This window comes from Artemia sp. Qi Xiang Cuo, chromosome 20 (genome assembly GCF_049724085.1).
Source record: "Artemia sp. Qi Xiang Cuo chromosome 20, ASM4972408v1, whole genome shotgun sequence".
Classification (NCBI taxonomy): Eukaryota; Metazoa; Arthropoda; class Branchiopoda; order Anostraca; family Artemiidae; genus Artemia; species Artemia sp. Qi Xiang Cuo.
The window spans coordinates 38823560-38841966 of NC_142813.1; the positions used below are offsets into that span (position 1 = coordinate 38823560).

Sequence of the window (18407 nt, forward strand, 5' to 3'; positions counted from 1 at the left end):
AGTTATAAGACAGAACCCCCTCTTTCCTATACTAAATTTTTTACAGTAAAGAACGATCTCTCTCCCATACTAACTGATGTATGGCGGTTCCAGGTGTAGTTACATTAAGGACGATTATAGCTCATCATAAATGGTGTTTTCATTGCAGATTTTAAGCAGATGAAAGATCTTGGTTTACAAACAAATATGATTATTTAACTATCTAAAAATCTTATAATTCTACTAATTCTTAAGCGTTTTCATAAGTAAGATACAAATGGATTAACAACTCCAGTGTTTTATTTCATATCCAAAAAACTGAATAAACATTACCAAGTAATGCTAAAAAAAATAATAAAACAATGTCAACTAAACAACGAACAAAATAAATAAAAATGTTTTCCATAAACTAAATTTTGCAGAGAAAAGTATAGTCACATTCAAAAACCAAAACGAGTCGAAACAGGTCCATGATGATTTGAACTTGCAACAAACTGTATGAGATTAAACTTAATAATTACATCCAACATGAATGAAACAGATAATGGAATGAATAAACCTTTATGATATCAAACTTAAAAAATACATACAACATGAAGTAAACAGATACTGGAAACAAAATTTAAGTAAAAAACTGTATGAGAGTAAACTGAAAAATTACATCCAACATGAAGGAAACAGATACTGGAAAGAAGAAAAATGTAAGAGATTAAATTGAAAAAATACATTCAACATGAAGGAAACAGATACTGGAAACAAACTGAAAGTAAAAAACTGTATGATATTAAACTGAAAAAATACATCCAACATGAAGGAAACAGATACTGGAAACAAAATGGAAGGAAAAAACTGTATGAGATTAAACTGAAAAAATACATCCAACATGAAGGAAACATATACTGGAAACAAACTGGAAGTAAAAAACTGTATGATATTAAACTGAAAAAATACATCCAACATGAAGGAAACATTACTATATAAGAAGCGTCAAAACTGTAAATGTTCTCATTCATAATTAGATAATGGTTAGATCAAAGCAAGCTATACGCAAGTTAAAAAACAATACTACACAAACAACAGAGATAGTATCTCGAAAAGAAAAAAAGCAAAGGTATTCAACCGACCAGGCGTATCGAGAAGTAATAATTGAGAGAGCAGAACAAAACAGCTAGATGTGTTATCACAATGATGAAGATTATAGACATGCAAAAATTGAGACAGCCAAACAAAAGAACAAGGAACGGTATGGTAATGATGAAGATTACAGAGAAGTAACAATTGAGCAGGCTAGACAAAAGAGCAAGGAACGTTATCACAATGATGAAGATTACAGAGAAGCAAGAATTGAGCAGGCTAGACAAAAGATCAAGGAGCGTTATCACAATGATGAACTTTATAGAGAAGCACCAATTGAGCAGGCTAGGCAAAAGATCAAGGAACGGTATGATAATGATAAAGATTACAGAGAAGCAATAATTGAGCAGGCTAGACAAAAGATCAAGGAGCGTTATCACAATGATAAACTTTATAGAGAAGCAACAATTGAGCAGGCTAGACAAAAGATCAAGGAGCATTATCACAATGATGAAGATTACCGAAAAATATATAAGAAAAAAGTTGCTACCAGAATAATGTGTAGATACTGGGGTGACAAAATCTATAATGAAAAACTTAAATTCTCTGCGAGGTTGTACCGAAGAACCGAATTACAATAAAGAACGACACCTAGCCCATGTTAACTGAAATATTCATTCATTCATTTCATTTTATTCGAATAAAACATAACACAAAAATTAATAACAATAAAGATCCTAGAAGATAACTTGTTAAGGACAAAGAGAAAAAAAATTTAAAGTAATACTGAAAGAGAAAAAATTATAATAAAGAACGACCTTTTGCCTTTACTAAATTTTATAGGCCACTTAACTATAGTATAGGTAATATATAGTATATAGTAACAAAAGTACATCATTAGAACTACCTTGTCTGAAACCCTACTAGATCAATAATGAATGTCATTCGGGTTGCAGCGGTAGCTAGCAACCTAGTAAGAGACGATCACGTCCAATGTTTACATTAAAAGACCATCATTGGAATAATTACAGTAAAGAATGATCTCTCTCCCATAGTAACTGATATGTTACATTAAAAGAAGATCATTGGAATAAAAAGTTATTGCATGCATTGGACTTAGTTAGCTACTTGACCGTTTGAGGTTCGTCTCTTACTATTTCAAAGAAGAAAAAGCCGTAGGCTTTTTCCTGTTTGTAATATTTTCCTGTTTGTTATCAGGGTTACAGAGGTATCCGGGTTGCAGTGGTAGCTAGCAACCTAGTAAGAGACGATCACGTCCAATGTTAAGAAATAAAAATACCCATAGCTCCTAAAAAAGAATTCAGATCAAAACAAAAAGTACCCCATTAGAACCGCCTTGTCTGAGAACCCTGTATAGGAAACTTTCTGTCATTTGGCTTGAACAGCAAGGGAAATATATTGGCTTGAAAATCAAGAAAAGTGGCACCTACTACAACATTCTGCCTAAACGGCATATTTTTTTTCTTTTTTTCTTTTTTCTTCTTTTCCACAGATAGCTTGGCACTGGAACATCGTAGAGAGTTGTTCAATGGCTCATTTTAAATGAAATTAATGGGGTTAAAACTCTTTTGTAACTAAAATAAATTATTTATAAAAGAGAATAAATTTTTTCACTAAAACTGCATTTTTGATGTCTTTTCATACTGTTATAGTAAAGATCAAATCCAGGTTGCAGCGGTAGCTAGCAACCTAGTAAGAGACGATCACGTCCAATGCTAAGAAATATTAAAACCCCTAACTCCTAAAAAAAGAGTCAGATCAAAACAATTACAATAAAGAACGACCTCTTGCCTATACTAAATTTTATACGCAACTTAATTGTAGTATAGGTTAGTAATTCAACAGATATCTTGACACTGGAACATCATAGAGAGTTGCTCAATGGCTCATTTTAAAGGAAACTAATGGGATTAAAAGCATTTTGTAAAATTATTTTTATTACATTAAGAAATTTTTATTGTGTTCCTTAAGAAATCATCATAAATAAAAATTTCTAATACGGAAATTGAACTCAAGCCAACTGGGCGAGAGCTATACCAACCTCTAGACCATATACGATATATTAAAATACCCGATTATTAAAGTTTATGTTAAAGAAAGAATTATAAACCTAGTTAGTTGTGTGAATATTTGAGGATCGTCTCTTACTATTCCAAAGAAGAAAAAGCCATAGGCTTTTTCCTGTTTGTAATTTATGATCTTGGTTTAAGCGGTATTACAGTAAAGAACGAATTCTAGCATACAGAAACTGAAACATAAAATAAATGATGACATGGACAAGTGATGCAACACACATATCTTTTGACAAGATAATATAACACATGTATCTTTTGAATAGTTGCTTCTCTGGGGTATGGTGCCATATTTGACTGATTTCACTGCCTTATTTACTGGGATTTGTCTTTTATCATCCCAACCAAGGAAAAATGTTAAGGTTGTTTTCGGTTTTAATTAAATCTGAGAAGATTACTAAAAATCATGGTTGCACTTAAACTAAAACTTCCGTAAAAAAATAAACACTGGTACACTTAAGCATAGATTTGAACATATAATAATAAACGAACTTTTTCCTATATTAAGTTAAATTAAAGTTTTTATATTTAGATAGGAGGCAGTTAAACTGAATTTCTTTAAAACTTTAAATTTAAGAGATATTGCTTTAAATTCAATATATTAATATTTTGAGAATATTTTAATATAAAAGAATATGTTAATTCAAATATTGAATCCCCATCGGAAAGAATATATTAATATATTGAATTTAAAGCAATATCTCTTAAAGTTAAAGTTTAAAAAAGATATCCGGGTTGCAGCGGTAGTTAGCAACCTAGTAAGAGACGATCACGTCCAATGTTAAGAAATATAAAAACCCATAGTTCTTAAAAAAAGAGTCAGATCAAAACAAAAAGTACACCATTAGAACCGCCTTGTCCGAAACCCCTGCATAGTAAAATTTCTGTCCCTTGGCTTGAACAGCAAGGGAAATATATTGGCTTGAAAATCAAGAAAAGTGGCAGCTACTACAACATTCTGCCTAAACGGGATATTTTTTTCTTTTTTTTTCTTTTTTTCTTTCTTTTTTCTTTTCCACAGATAGCTTGGCACTGGAACATTGTAAAGGGTTGTTCAATAGCGCATTTTAAAGGAAATTAATTGGGTTAAAAATCTATAGTAACTAAAATAAATTATTTCTAAAAGAGAATAAATTTTTCCACCAAAAACTGCATTTTTGATGTCTTTTCACACTGCAGTCTTTCAAACATAATCGTATTAATAGTAAGGAACGAACTCTTGCCCTTAGTAGTCTATGTCTTGTCAAATTAGCTAATTAATTTCTTCCGATTATTTTTAAAAAATTAAATTCAGGAATGTACTTATAAGAAAAGAAATTAGGAAAGGAAATTTTTCTAACAACAATTTCCACTATGCTTCAAACTTTTGGTTTCCTTTCTTAAGGCTTTTGATTTGTTGTAATCCCTTGTTAAAATGTACAGAAATATTTTTAAAATTAGTAACCGGGTTACAGCGGTAACTATCAATCTAGTAAAAGACGACCTCGCCCCATAGTAAAACATTAAGGATTATTATATCACACATTAAAAAACGATCATTGGAATAACAAACCATTGCATACATTGGACTTAGTTAGCTAATTGATTGTTTGAGGTTCGTCTTTTACCGTTTCAAAAAAGAAAGAGCCGTAGGCCTTTTCCTGTTTGCAATCAGGTTATATAATCATACACATAAAGTGGACGTTGTTTGTCTCTGAGAGACAATGACGTCATATCCAGCAGAAATAGCTGTCATTTCAACAAACATGTCGCACCCTACTTTTACACAAAGGATCGATATAGTTCATTATAAATTTGGACTAGTTAGTTTCATCAGATATTCTTTTACATTAAGGATTTAAAAATTGCCTGTGGTAGGAATTAAACCTGCGACATTCGGATTAGAATTCCTACACACTATCCATTGCACCGCGCATGCTATCATAACACCAAATTTAAAATAGTTTTTGTCATTGCAACTAAGGACTCTGGTTCCTCCTTTACTAGATTGCAACTACCCCTGCAACCATGATGGTTTTAACCTGTGATCTGGGTTGCAGAGGTAGTATAATAAAGAACGACCTCTTACCTATACTAAATTTTATACGCAACTTAATTATAGAATAGGTTAGTAATTCAACAGATAGCATGGCACTTCAACATTGTAGAGAGTTGTTCAATGGCTCATTTTGAAGGAAATTAATGGGGTTAAAAACCTTTTGTAATTAAAACAAATTATTTTTATTACATTAAGAAATTTTATATGTTCCTTAAGAAATCATCATAAGTAAAAATTTCCCATACAGAAATTGAACTCAAGCCTACTGGGTGAGAGCTATCCCAACCTCTAGACCATATAGGATATATTAAAATATCCGATTAATGAAGTTAATGTTTAAGAACAGATTATAAAGCTAGTTAGCTGCCTGATTATTTGAGGATCGTCTCTTTAGGCTTTTTCCTGTTTGTAATTTATTTTATATCCGGGTTGCAGTGGTCGCTAGCAGCCTAGTAAAAGACGATCACCTCCAATGTACAGAAATATAAAACCCCTAACTCCTAAAAAAAAGAGTCAGATCAAAACAAAAAGTATACCATTAGAGCCAACTTGTCCAAAACCCCTATTAAGTATTATATAACAAGGCCTTTGGGGTTGAAACAATCCCCAGAGATTAGGGGCAAGAGTTGTAAGCTACGCCCAGGGGGTATTTAAGGTTTTTATGGAAAGAATACTTGTTTAGCCTTATAAAAGGCTCAGTCTCTCTCCCTGAGAAAGACTACGTCAATATAAAACGAACAGGAATTAATTAAAAAAAACTTTTTCAACAAAATAGGTTTAAAAAAAAATAAAGAACTCCATTAAACCAAAATGAACAAAAATAGAATCAAATAATCTACCAAGAATACAAATAAAACAAATCAGTATCAACAAATAAATGAAACCCAAAACAAACAGAAATTAAAATAGAGTCGAACTCAAAACGAGCAGAAATTAATCTGAGTAGGGTTCTAAACCCTATGCTTTCTAAAACCCGGAATATAATTTGTACTTTACCGAAAAAATTATTTTAAATTTTTTCATTTTTATAACTCTAAGAGATCAAAAATTAATTAAGAAAATAAGGAATAAATATCAGCATCTGTATATTAAACTGGCAATGCACATTTTATTCAGTATTACAATAAAGAACGAACTCTTGCCTATACAAACTTGTATAGTGGGACATAAGGATTGATCATAAATGGTGTTAGTTAAGAGGATCTCATCCGGGTTGCAGCGGTAGCTATCAACCTATTAAGAGACGATCACGTCCAAAGTTAAGAAATATAAAAACCCCTAACTCCTAAGAAAAGAGTCAGATCAAAACAAAAATTACACCATTAGAACCACCATGTCCAAAACCCCTATTAAGGAAACTTATCACTCTTTGGCTTGAATAACAAAGAAAATATATTGGCTTGAAAATCAAGAAAATTGACTTTAACCAAGTTATTCTCCACAAACGGGATATTTCTTTCTTTCCGCTTGATTTTCCTCCTCAACTAGCTGGGCACTGGAAAATCATAGAGAGCTGTATAATAGCTCATTTTAAAGGAAATTGCAACATCTAGTTACTTTTGTAATTAAAAATAAATTATTTTTTAAAGTAGAATCAATTTTGTCAAAAAAATTGCATTTTTGATGTATTTTCATACTGCAGTCTTTTCAAAGATATTTGAATTTTGAAGCAATCAAACAGTTCATGGTAATGAAATCTATAGCAATAATAGCTACTTGTCTCAATAGTAACCGATACTCTAAAGAGCAAAGTTTTGATTGTCTCATCCGGGTTGCAGCGGTAGCTAGCAACCTAGTAAGAGACGATCACGTCCAATGTTAAGAAATATAAAAACCCATAGTTCTTAAAAAAAGAGTCAGATCAAAACAAAAAGTACACCATTAGAACCGCCTTGTCCGAAACCCCCGCATAGTAAAATTTCTGTCCCTTGGCTTGAACAGCAAGGGAAATATATTGGCTTGAAAATCAAGAAAAGTGGCAGCTACTACAACATTTTGCCTAAACGGGATATTTTTTTCTTTTTTTCTTTTTTTTTTCTTTTTTTGTATCCAGAGATAGCTTGGCACTGGAACATCGTAGAGGGTTGTTCAATAGCTCATTTTAAAGGAAATTAATTGGGTTAAAAATCTATAGTAACTAAAATAAATTATTTCTAAAAGAGAATAAATTTTTCCACCAATACAATAAAGAACGACACCTTGCCCATGTTAACTAAAACATAAATAGGGATTATGTAATTTCCAATAGTATCATGGCTGTAGAGATGGCTGAAACCTAGTTACAATAAAAAACGATCATTGGAATAACAAAAATTGCATACCTTTGGAATTCGCTAGCTACTTGATTATTTGAGACTCGTCTCTTATCCGGGTTGCAGCGGTAGCTAGCAACCTAGTAAGAGACGATCACGTCCAATGTTAAGAAATATAAAAACCCATAGCTCCTAAAAAAGGAGTCAGATCAAAACAAAAAGTACAGCATTAGAACCGCCTTGTCCAAAACCCCTGTATAGGAAACTTTCTGTCTCTTGGCTTGAACAGCAAGGGAAATATATTAGCTTGAAAATCAAGAAAATTGACTTTAACCACGTTTTTCTCCCCAAACGGGATATTTTTTTTCTTTTTTTTTCTTTTCCACAGATAGCTTGGCACTGGAACATCGTAGAGGGTTGTTCAATAGCTTATTTTAAAGGAAATTAATTGGGTTAAAAATCTATAGTAACTAAAATAAATTATTTCTAAAAGAGAATAAATTTTTCCACCAAAAACTGCATTTTTGATGTCTTTTCACACTGCAGTCTTTCAAACATAATCGTATACCAACGGTAAGATTTGAACCCACGCCTCCGAAGAGACTGGTGGCTAACACCAGTGTCTTGGACCACTCGGCCAGGCTGCCTCTCATAAATAAATATATATGTGAATTTGGGTTGCAGCAGTAGCTAGCAACCTAGTAAGACACGATCAGTCCCATGCTAAGAAATATAACAAAACTCCTAAAAATAGAGTCAGATCAAAACAAAAGTACATCATTAGAACTACTTTGTCTGAAACCCTACTAGATAAATAATGAATGTCGTCATAGCTTTATATTATTATAATAAAGATCGAACTCTTCCCTATACTAACTTGCATAGGCAACTTCACTATAGTTAAGATTACAGTATTTATATTATGACGGTGAAAAGGTATGAGAAGAAAGTGCAAAACTCTGTAAACTGCAAATATATTTAAAATGTTTGAGTAACAATTTCACTTTATGAAAATCCGGGTTGCAGTGGTAGCTAGCAACCTATTAAGAGACGATCACGTCCAATGTTAAGAAATATAAAAACCCATAGTTCCTAAAAAAAAGACTCAGATCAAAACAAAAAGTAATCCATTAGAACCGCCTTGTCCGAAACCCCTGTATAGGAAACTTTCTGTCCCTTGGCTTGAACAGCAAGGGAAATATATTGGCTTGAAAATCAAGAACAGTGGCAGCTACTACAACATTCTGCCTAAACGGGATATTTTTTTCTTCTTTTTTTTCTTTTTTTGTATCCAGAGATAGCTTGGCACTGGAACATCGTAGAGGGTTGTTCAATAGCTCATTTTAAAGGAAATTAATTGGGTTAAAAATCTATAGTAACTAAAATAAATTGTTTCTAAAAGAGAATAAATTTTTCCACCAAAAACTGCATTTTTGATGTCTTTTTTACAGTAAAGAACGATCTCTCGCCAATAGTATCCGGGTTGCAGCGGTAGCTAGCAACCTAGTAAGAGACGATCACGTCCAATGTTAAGAAATATAAAAACCCATAGTTCCTAACAAAGGAGTCAGATCAAAACAAAAAGTACACCATTAGAACCGCCTTGTCCGAAACCCCTGTATAGGAAACTTTCTGTCCCTTGGCTTGAACAGCAAGGGAAATATATTGGCTTGAAAATCAAGAAAATTGACTTTAACCACGTTATTCTCCCCAAACGGGATATTTTTTTCTTTTTTCTTTTTTTTTCTTTTCCACAGATAGCTTGGCACTGGAACATCGTAGAGGGTTGTTCAATAGCTCATTTTATAGGAAATTAATTGGGTTAAAAATCTATAGTAACTAAAATACATTATTTCTAAAAGAGAATAAATTTTTCCACCAAAAACTGCATTTTTTATGTCTTTTCACACTGCAGTCTGTCAAACATGATCATATACCAGCGGTAAAATTTGAACCCACGCCTCCGAAGAGACTGGTGGCTAACACCAGTGTCTTGGACCACTCGGCCAGGCTGCCTCTCATAAATAAATATATATGTGAATTTGGGTTGCAGCAGTAGCTAGCAACCTAGTAAGAGACAATCAGTCCCATACTAAGAAATATAACAAAACTCATAAAAATAGAGTAAGATCAAAACGAAAGTACATCATTGAAACTACCTTGTCTGAAACCCTACTAGATAAATAATGAATGTCGTCATAGCTTTATATTAGATTAGAGCTATGACGTGAATAGAAAAACACGAAATTATATTGTTGTTTCTGATGACGTCGTGAAATAATATCATTGCGCCATGACGTCAATAAAATCATTACCCCGTGACGTCATAATCCGGGTTGCAGCGGTAGCTAGCAACCTAGTAAGAGACGATCACGTCCAATGTTAAGAAATATAAAAACCCATAGTTCTTAAAAAAAGAGTCAGATCAAAACAAAAAGTACACCATTAGAACCGCCTTGTCCGAAACTTCTGCATAGTAAAATTTCTGTCCCTTGGCTTGAACAGCAAGGGAAATATATTGGCTTGAAAATCAAGAAAAGTGGCAGCTACTACAACATTCTGCCTAAATGGGATATTTTTTTCTTTTTTTTTTCTTTTTTTGTATCCAGAGATAGCATGGCACTGGAACATCGTAGAGGGTTGTTCAATAGCTCATTTTAAAGGAAATTAATTGGGTTAAAAATCTATAGTAACTAAAATAAATTATTTCTAAAAGAGAATAAATTTTTCCACCAAAAACTGCATTTTGATGTCTTTTCACACTGCATCCGGGTTGCAGCGGTAGCTAGCAACCTAGTAAGAGACGATCACCTCCAATGTCAAGAAATATAAAACCCCCCAACTCCTAAAAAAAGAGTCAGATCAAAACAAAAAGTACACCATTAGAACCGCCTTGTCCGAATCCTCTATAAAGGAAACTTACCTCCCTTTGGCTTGAATAACAAAGAAAATATATTGGCTTGAAAATCAAGAAAATTGACTTTTACCACGTTATTCTCCACAAACGGGATATTTTTTTCTTTCCGCTTTTTCTTTCTGCTCAGCTAGCTGGGCACTGGAAAATCATAGAGAGCTGTATAATAGCTCATTTTAAAGGAAATTGCAACATCTAGTCACTTTTGTATTTAAAAATAAAATACTTTTTAAAGTAGAATCAATTTTGTCAAAAAAATTGCATTTTTGATGTATTTTCATACTGCAGTCTTTTCAAAGATATTTGAATTTTGATATAATAAAGATCGAACTCTTCCCTATACTAACTTGCACACGCAACTTCACTATAATAAAGATCGAACTCTTCCCTATACTAACTTGCATAGGCAACTTCACTATAGTGAAGATTACAGTATTTATATTATACATCATTATAAATTATAAAAGGTTCGAATGTTCGAAGATTATACAGTTAAAAATTTTCCCACACCGGGAATCGAACCCGGTCCTCCTAAGTGAAAGTTAACTATCCTAGCCACTAGACCAAATGGGACCATAAATAAATATGATTTAAGAACCATATGCATATTATTTTTTCACCATACCAGTTATAATAAGGTATAATAAAGAACGACCTCTTACCTATACTAAATTTTATACGCAACTTAATTATAGAATAGGTTAGTAATTCAACAGATAGCATGGTACTTCAACATTGTAGAGAGTTGTTCAATGGCTCATTTTGAAGGAAATTAATGGGGTTAAAAACCTTTTGTAATTAAAACAAATTATTTTTATTACATTAAGAAATTTTATATGTTCCTTAAGAAATCATCATAAGTAAAAATTTCCCATACAGAAATTGAACTCAAGCCTACTGGGTGAGAGCTATCCCAACCTCTAGACCATATAGGATATATTAAAATATCCGATTAATGAAGTTTATGTTAAAGAACAAATTATAAATCTTTACATTAAAGAACGAACTTTAGTCCATAGTTTATATTAAAGGACGATCATTAGAAAAGCGCACCATTGCATATATTGGACTGAGTTAGTTTTTCAGTTTAGAATCGCTAAAGTTATTATGTAAACTGCAGAAATATTTATGATATCTGAGCAATAATTTTAATCTTTTCATTCAAACTAACAAAATACCTGAAAATTTTATAATAAGGAACGACCTCTTGCCTATACTAAGTTCTCTCCCTAGCGAATATCCGGGTTGCAGCGGTAGCTAGCAACCTAGTAAGAGACGATCACGTCCAATGTTAAGAAATATAGAAACCCCTAACTCCTAAAAACAGAGTCAGATCAAAACAAAAAGTACACCATTAGAACCGCCTTGTCCGAAACCCCTATAAAGGAAACTTACCGCCCTGCGGCTTGAATAACAAAGAAAATATATTGGCTTGATAATCAAGAAAATTGACTTTAACCACGTTATTATCCACAAACGGGATATTTTTTTCTTTCTTTCATTTCCACAGATAGCTTGGCACTGGAACATCGCAGAGAGTTGTTCAATGGCTCATTTTAAAGGAAATCTCTAGATCTAGCGCTATTTGTACTTAATTTTTTTTTTTAATTAATTTTGTTTTACGAAAAACTTAATTTTTTATATACAATATTAATCAATGACGCCATAGTCTTTGGATGTAGTTAGTACATAAAGTCTGGATAATCGAATTAAAGCTGAAACTAAGTAAAGATCAATTATGCCTCCATATATTCAAAGTGATGTATAAAATTTCCCATTACATCTGTAAACTGTTCCACAGTTGCCGGTTCATACCTTGTCACATTAAAAGACGATCACTGGAATAAGAAACCATTCCATATATTGGACTTAGTTAGCTACTTGATTGTTTGAGTTTCGTCTCTTACTATTTAAACAAAGAAAAAGCCGTAGGCTTTTTCCTGTTTGTATTTTTTTAATCCGGGTTGCAGCAGTAGCTAGCAACCTAGTAAGAGACGATCACGTCCAATGTTAAGAAATACAAAAACCCCTAACTCCTAAAAAAAAGTTTATAATAAAGAACGAACTCTTTCCTATACTAAATAAGCCTATACTAGTTAATAATATAGTAATGATATGATTTTACTGATACCTAAATTACAAATTATAAAAAATGATCCCGGGTGGCTTTGAACCACCAACCTTTTGCTTAAAGGCCGATCACGCTTGCCACTTGTACTACGACATCATTAATTAAAATTTTAAAATTAAAAATATGATACATTATAATAAAGAACGAGTATTCTACCGATTGTCTACTAATAACCATATATGCCGTAATAAGTGGCATGACGTAACATCTAACAAATATTGTGTACTTATAATTATAATAAAGAACGACCTCTTGCCTATACTAAATTTTATACGCCACTTAATTATAGTATAGGTTAGTTATTCCACATATAGCTTGACACTGGAACATCGTAGAGAGTTGTTTAATGGCTAATTTTAAAGGAAATTAATGGGGCTAAAAACTTTTTGTAATTATAAAACAAATTAATTTTAAAATAGAATCATTTTTCTTACGAAATTACATTAAAAGAAGATCATTACAATAATCCGGGTTTCAGTGGTAGCTAGCAATCCGGGTTGCAGCGGTAGCTAGCAACCTAGTAAGAGACGATCACGTCCAATGTTAAGAAATATAAAAACCCCTAACTCCTAGAAAAATAGTCAGATCAAAACAAAAAGTACACCATTAGAACCGCCATGTCCGAAACCCCTGTATAGGAAACTTTCTGTCCCTTGGCTTGAACAGCAAGGGAAATATATTGGCTTGAAAATCAAGAAAATTGACTTTAACCACGTTATTCTGCACAAACGGGATATTTTGTTCTTTCTTTTGTTTCCAGAGATAGCTTGGCACTGGAACATCGTAGAGAGTTGTTCAATGGCTCATTTTAAAGGAAATCGCTAGATCTAGCGCCTTTTGCACTTAATTTATTTTATTAATTATATTTCACGAAAAATTTAATTTTGTATATACAATATTGATCAATGACGTCATAGTCGTTGGATGTAGTACATAAAGGCTCGATCATCGAATTTAAGCTGAAACTAAGTAAAGGACAATTATGCCTCCATATATTCAAAGTGATGTATAAGATTTCCCATTACATCTGTAAACTGTTCCACAGTTGCCGGTCCATACCTTGGAAGCTTTTCACTAAACATGCAAAATTTCTTTTGGATATTACTAGGAAGTTTTGCGAAAGCATCTCTAGCTGACTTTTCAACAAAACCTATTCTTTCAGAGATAATTTTAATCTTTAATTTTGAATATTTTTCGTAATCCCGGTAAAATATTCGTAAAATTTTTCTCAGTTTACAAAGATCAGCCTGTGCGTTCCTTGCAGCTTGTGTAAACTGCAAAAATATCCATGGTATCCGAGCAATAGTTTGAATATTTCAATACAAGCTGGAAAAATACCTTAAAATGTTAAAATTAGTTTTATTTTTGGTTAGGTTCTAACTACCCGATGTGGGATTGACTATGTATTTTCAGACCAAAAAATTACATTTTTTAATATATATTTTATTTTTCAGTTTAGAATCGCTAAAGTTATTATGTAAACTGCAAAAATATTTATGATATCTGAGCAATAATTTTAATCTTTTCATTCAAACTAACAAAATACCTGAAAATTTAAAAATTAGTTTTATTTTTTGTTAGGTTATGGATACCAGATACGAGTTTTACTACTTAAGAACAACAAAGATGTAAATTTTCTCAGTCTTGATTAGAATTGTACTAAAGATATAAGATGAGTCGATTTTTTGCACTAATCAAATAAAAAGAGTATTATAATGGATTCAGTTAATATGAGAAACCATTTAAATCCCAAACTGTAACCAAATATGTTGTAAGTGATGAAGAAGAATATGAGAAACGTGTTGTCAAAAGTGCAAAAGAAAAGCGCTATGAAGAAATGCAAGAGACAATCCGTCAAATGAGAAATCACAAAAAAATCAAGGATGTTACAAACGTGCTTAAAAGTTTTGAGGAATTAATGCCTGCTTACAATAAAGCATTGCCAGTTATTCAGAAAGAGGACCATGGCGTCATTCCTCTATTTTTCCTTCGGGCGCTAGCTGAACTAGAAGATTTTGTGAACGATCTCTGGGATCTGGGAAATGAATACAGGAAGAATAACATGTCCAAAAATAATGCCAAGAGTTTGGCTACGTTAAGGCAAAAAACTGAAGAAGGCACTGAAAGAATTCGAGGGTGATCTACAAAAATTCAGGGAATCGGTAGATCTTGAAGACGAAGAGCCAGAACAGGCTAAAGCTGAAACTGAGTCTGAATCCGAAGATGAAGAAATAGAAGTAGCTGCAGTAAAGGAGCCCAAAGCCAAAGTCAAACCTGCTAAATTGGAAGATTCTGAAAGTGATTATTGGCCCTCAGCGTCAGACTCGGAAGATGCTGTGAGCAGTGAGAAAGACGAAACTAATTATATAATTATAAGAGAGACATTTTTAAAGAAAACTACGCAAGAGGAAGAAGAAAGAAAAAAGCGTGAGAAAAAGGAAAAGAAAGACAAAGAAAAGGAGAAAAAGAAACTGAAGCAACAAGAGGAAGCACATGAAGAGCTTGAAGGGCAAGGTGACTGGGAAGTTGTGCGAGGTGGTGTCCCGATGCCAACTAAGCCAAAAATGTTCGATAAAAACACAGAGATTACAGTTGAAAGTATCTTGAAGAAGCTGAATGAAATCGTTTCTGCAAGAGGCAAAAAGGGAACCAACAAAGCGGAAATGGTAGACATGCTTCAAGAGCTATTGGAAATCGCTGAAGCTAATAATCTGGGTCCAGGTGTTTCAGTGAAAGTTCGTCTTTCTTTAGTTGCTGCTATTTTTGACTATAATACCAAAGTATTGGATGCAATGAAGGTTGAACATTGGGACAAGCTACTAGTCACAGTAGATCAACTGATCAAAATGCTGGATAAGCATGACGACATTACTTTGACTGAGCAAATCACAGAAGAGAATGAACAATTTGGTAGTTCACCCTACAGAATTAGGGGCTGTATTCTAACTGTTGTTGAACGACTAGATGCTGAATTCATTAAGATATTGAAGGACCTTGATTGTCACAGTAACGAGTATGTGATATGCCTTAGTGACGTAAATCCCGTTATTAAATTGATGGACGACGTCACGTTTTATGTTGAAAAGCAACCTGAAAAATCAGCCGATATTTTTCGGGCTTATATACTCAAAATGGATCATATCTACTATAAAATTTATATGAAGGCTCTTGATGAAATTACGAAGGAGCCGACGAGTTTAAATACAATGGACCGACTTTGCAAGTTTATTTGTTGAAAAGATAATACAGACCGCTTGCGTCAGCGAGCAGTTCTTTATCAAATTTATCATTTAAGCCTTCATAATCGGTGGTTTGCCGCTAGGAATTTAATGCTGATGTCCCATCTTCAGGAAACTATTCAGCATTCAGATCCACCCACTCAGATCTTGTACAATCGCACAATGGTACAGTTAGGTATGTGTGCTTTACACTATGGAAGCATTAAAGATGCTCACAATGCTTTACTGGATATTCAGTCTGGCGGGCGTGCTAAAGAATTGCTTGCTCAAAGTCTGTTGATGACAAGACAGATGGATAGGACTCAGGAACAGGAGAAGCTTGAAAAACAAAGACAAGTGCCCTTCCACATGCAAATCAACTTGGAGCTGCTGGAATGTGTTTACCTAGTTTCAGCTATGCTGATTGAAATCCCGTATATGGCCGCTTATGAAAGTGATGCTAGAAGGCGTATGATTTCGAAAAGTTTCCATCATCAACTTAAAATGTCACAACGTCAAGCTGTAATTGGTCCGCCCGAATCAATGAGAGAACACGTTGTAGCTTCCGCCAAGGCCATGCGCAATGGCAAATGGGAAGCATGTAAAAATTATCTAATCAATGATAAGATGAATACCAAGGTGTGGTCTTTATTCAAGCAAGGAGATGTTCGTCCAACATTGATTCGCAAAATCCAAGAAGAAACAATGCGAACCTACTTGTTTACATTTTCCAAAGTATATGATTCCTTTTCTGTTTGAAGACTTTCTCAGATGTTCCAACTTGAGCTTAGGGATGTTCATTCTATTGTTTCTAAGATGATTATCCGTGAAGAATTGATGGCATCTTTAGATGAGCCAACTCAAAGTGTAGTTATGCATCGAACTGAGCCCAGTCGTCTACAATCGTATTCACTTCAGTTAGCTGATCGACTTCTGTCATTGGTTGAAAACAACGAAAGAATACCTGAAATAAAGCAGGGCGTTCGAGTGCCAATGCAACAGGGATATAGGGATAGGCCATATCAAAGGCGAGAAGATGGCAAAGGTGGAGCTTGGCCTGGAAGAGGTGATCGGGAAAGAACTAGAAGGGGTGTCTATGCAGAATTAAAAAATAAAACAACTGATTCTGTCTTTTTTCCAAATTTTGGTAGTTGCTATTAAAATCCACGTTCGCTTGTCTTTAAAAAAAAAAAAAAAAAAAAAAAAATTTGCACCAGCAGTAGAATACCATAAATTTAAAAAATAAGATTATTTACTTATAAATATGATTCGGGCAGAAATTAAAAGTTCCCAAATTGAGTTCAAATACCGCTTCCAAGAGTCTAAATTCATAATCATCAAAAAGAGAAATTGCATTTCTAGCTTCAGTCAGACAACGGCGCTAGTCGTTCGAATTTCGCTAAGATAATTGTAGCAAAAAAATGCAATGCACAACATTTCTAAGGAAGTTTAAAAGGCAAAAAAACTGTGTGAACTCCTGAATAATCTGAAAAATATCAAAGAGATTATTAGACGAAGATTTGCGTCCTTGGGTCACTTGGTCCAATGGCAGGCAGTCCCTAGAGCACAGGACGAAAGAACTGCGTTTGGGAGTGGGGTAAATGTGTTTTTTAATTTTAATGCTAAGTTAGATCTAAAACAATTCGTACCGCAAATAATCTCGGTCACGATTATTGTCATTGAAGTGACCCGTTGCTGTACAACTAAGCATGTAAGTTCAATAAATCTATTATCTTTTTATATGTGTTTGTTTCTCTTATATGTCTGAGTCTAGTCCGATAATAGGTAATTAGTTTGCCAGTCTCCAAGGTAAATGCTCCCAAAGGAATCTGATCTCCAGATAGTCCGAGAAGAAGAGGCCACGCTTTTTCATTCCTACAAGCACCAAAAGTTGTCATCGCCACAGCTTAGAAAGAGTTTCTAACCCCTGCTAACCTATAAGAATTCGTATCTCTTAAGCAAGATCTAATTGCGCCGTGGAAACAAAGCTCTGAGACGTCAAAACTTATAGTTTAATAATCCTTAATTACTACTAAAAACCTTTACATAACAAATGGCGCGTGTCGGAAATTGGAGGAAAACTGCGAACTAGTTAGGCTATTTAAACTTTCTAATTCAAATTTAATTTTTGGAAAGATACAGACATATAAGAAAATTGATTAGGCCTATAACCACTAGGCTACGATAGTAAACCCTTTAGATATATAATAGTATATAATAGCATACCCCAAAAATAGGTTAGTTAAAATTTGAAGGAGACATGAACGCAAAAAAAAAACGAAAACATTAACAATCTAAATGATTTACTATTATTTCAAAAGTTGGTCAATAAATATGTATAAATTGCAAAATCTATCCCTGAATACAATGGTCAATCAGATATTGAAGAATTTAATATCCAATTGACCCAGTTTGTAAAATTAACAAAAACAGACGTTGGAGCGTTAAAAGACATGCTGCTTCTACGATTAAGAGGCCAGGCCTTAACCTTTCTAAAACAGGTCGAGCATACCATAGGCAATAACGCCAACTTGCCAATAAATACGGTTGATGACTTGTTAAAAGCATTCAAAGAGAGATTTATAGAAACCAGTTCAATCAATATCCGGGTTGCAGCGGTAGCTAGCAACCTAGTAAGAGACGATCACGTCCAATGTTAAGAAATATAAAAACCCATAGTTCTTAAAAAAAGAGTCAGATCAAAACAA

General features: G+C 33.4%; 1 pseudogene; it reads left to right on the forward strand.

Annotated features, from left to right (window-relative positions):
• The first annotated feature begins 647 nt into the window (after positions 1-647).
• Positions 648-16860, forward strand: LOC148940175 (eukaryotic translation initiation factor 3 subunit C pseudogene; annotated as a pseudogene).
• The last annotated feature ends 1547 nt before the right edge of the window (positions 16861-18407 follow it).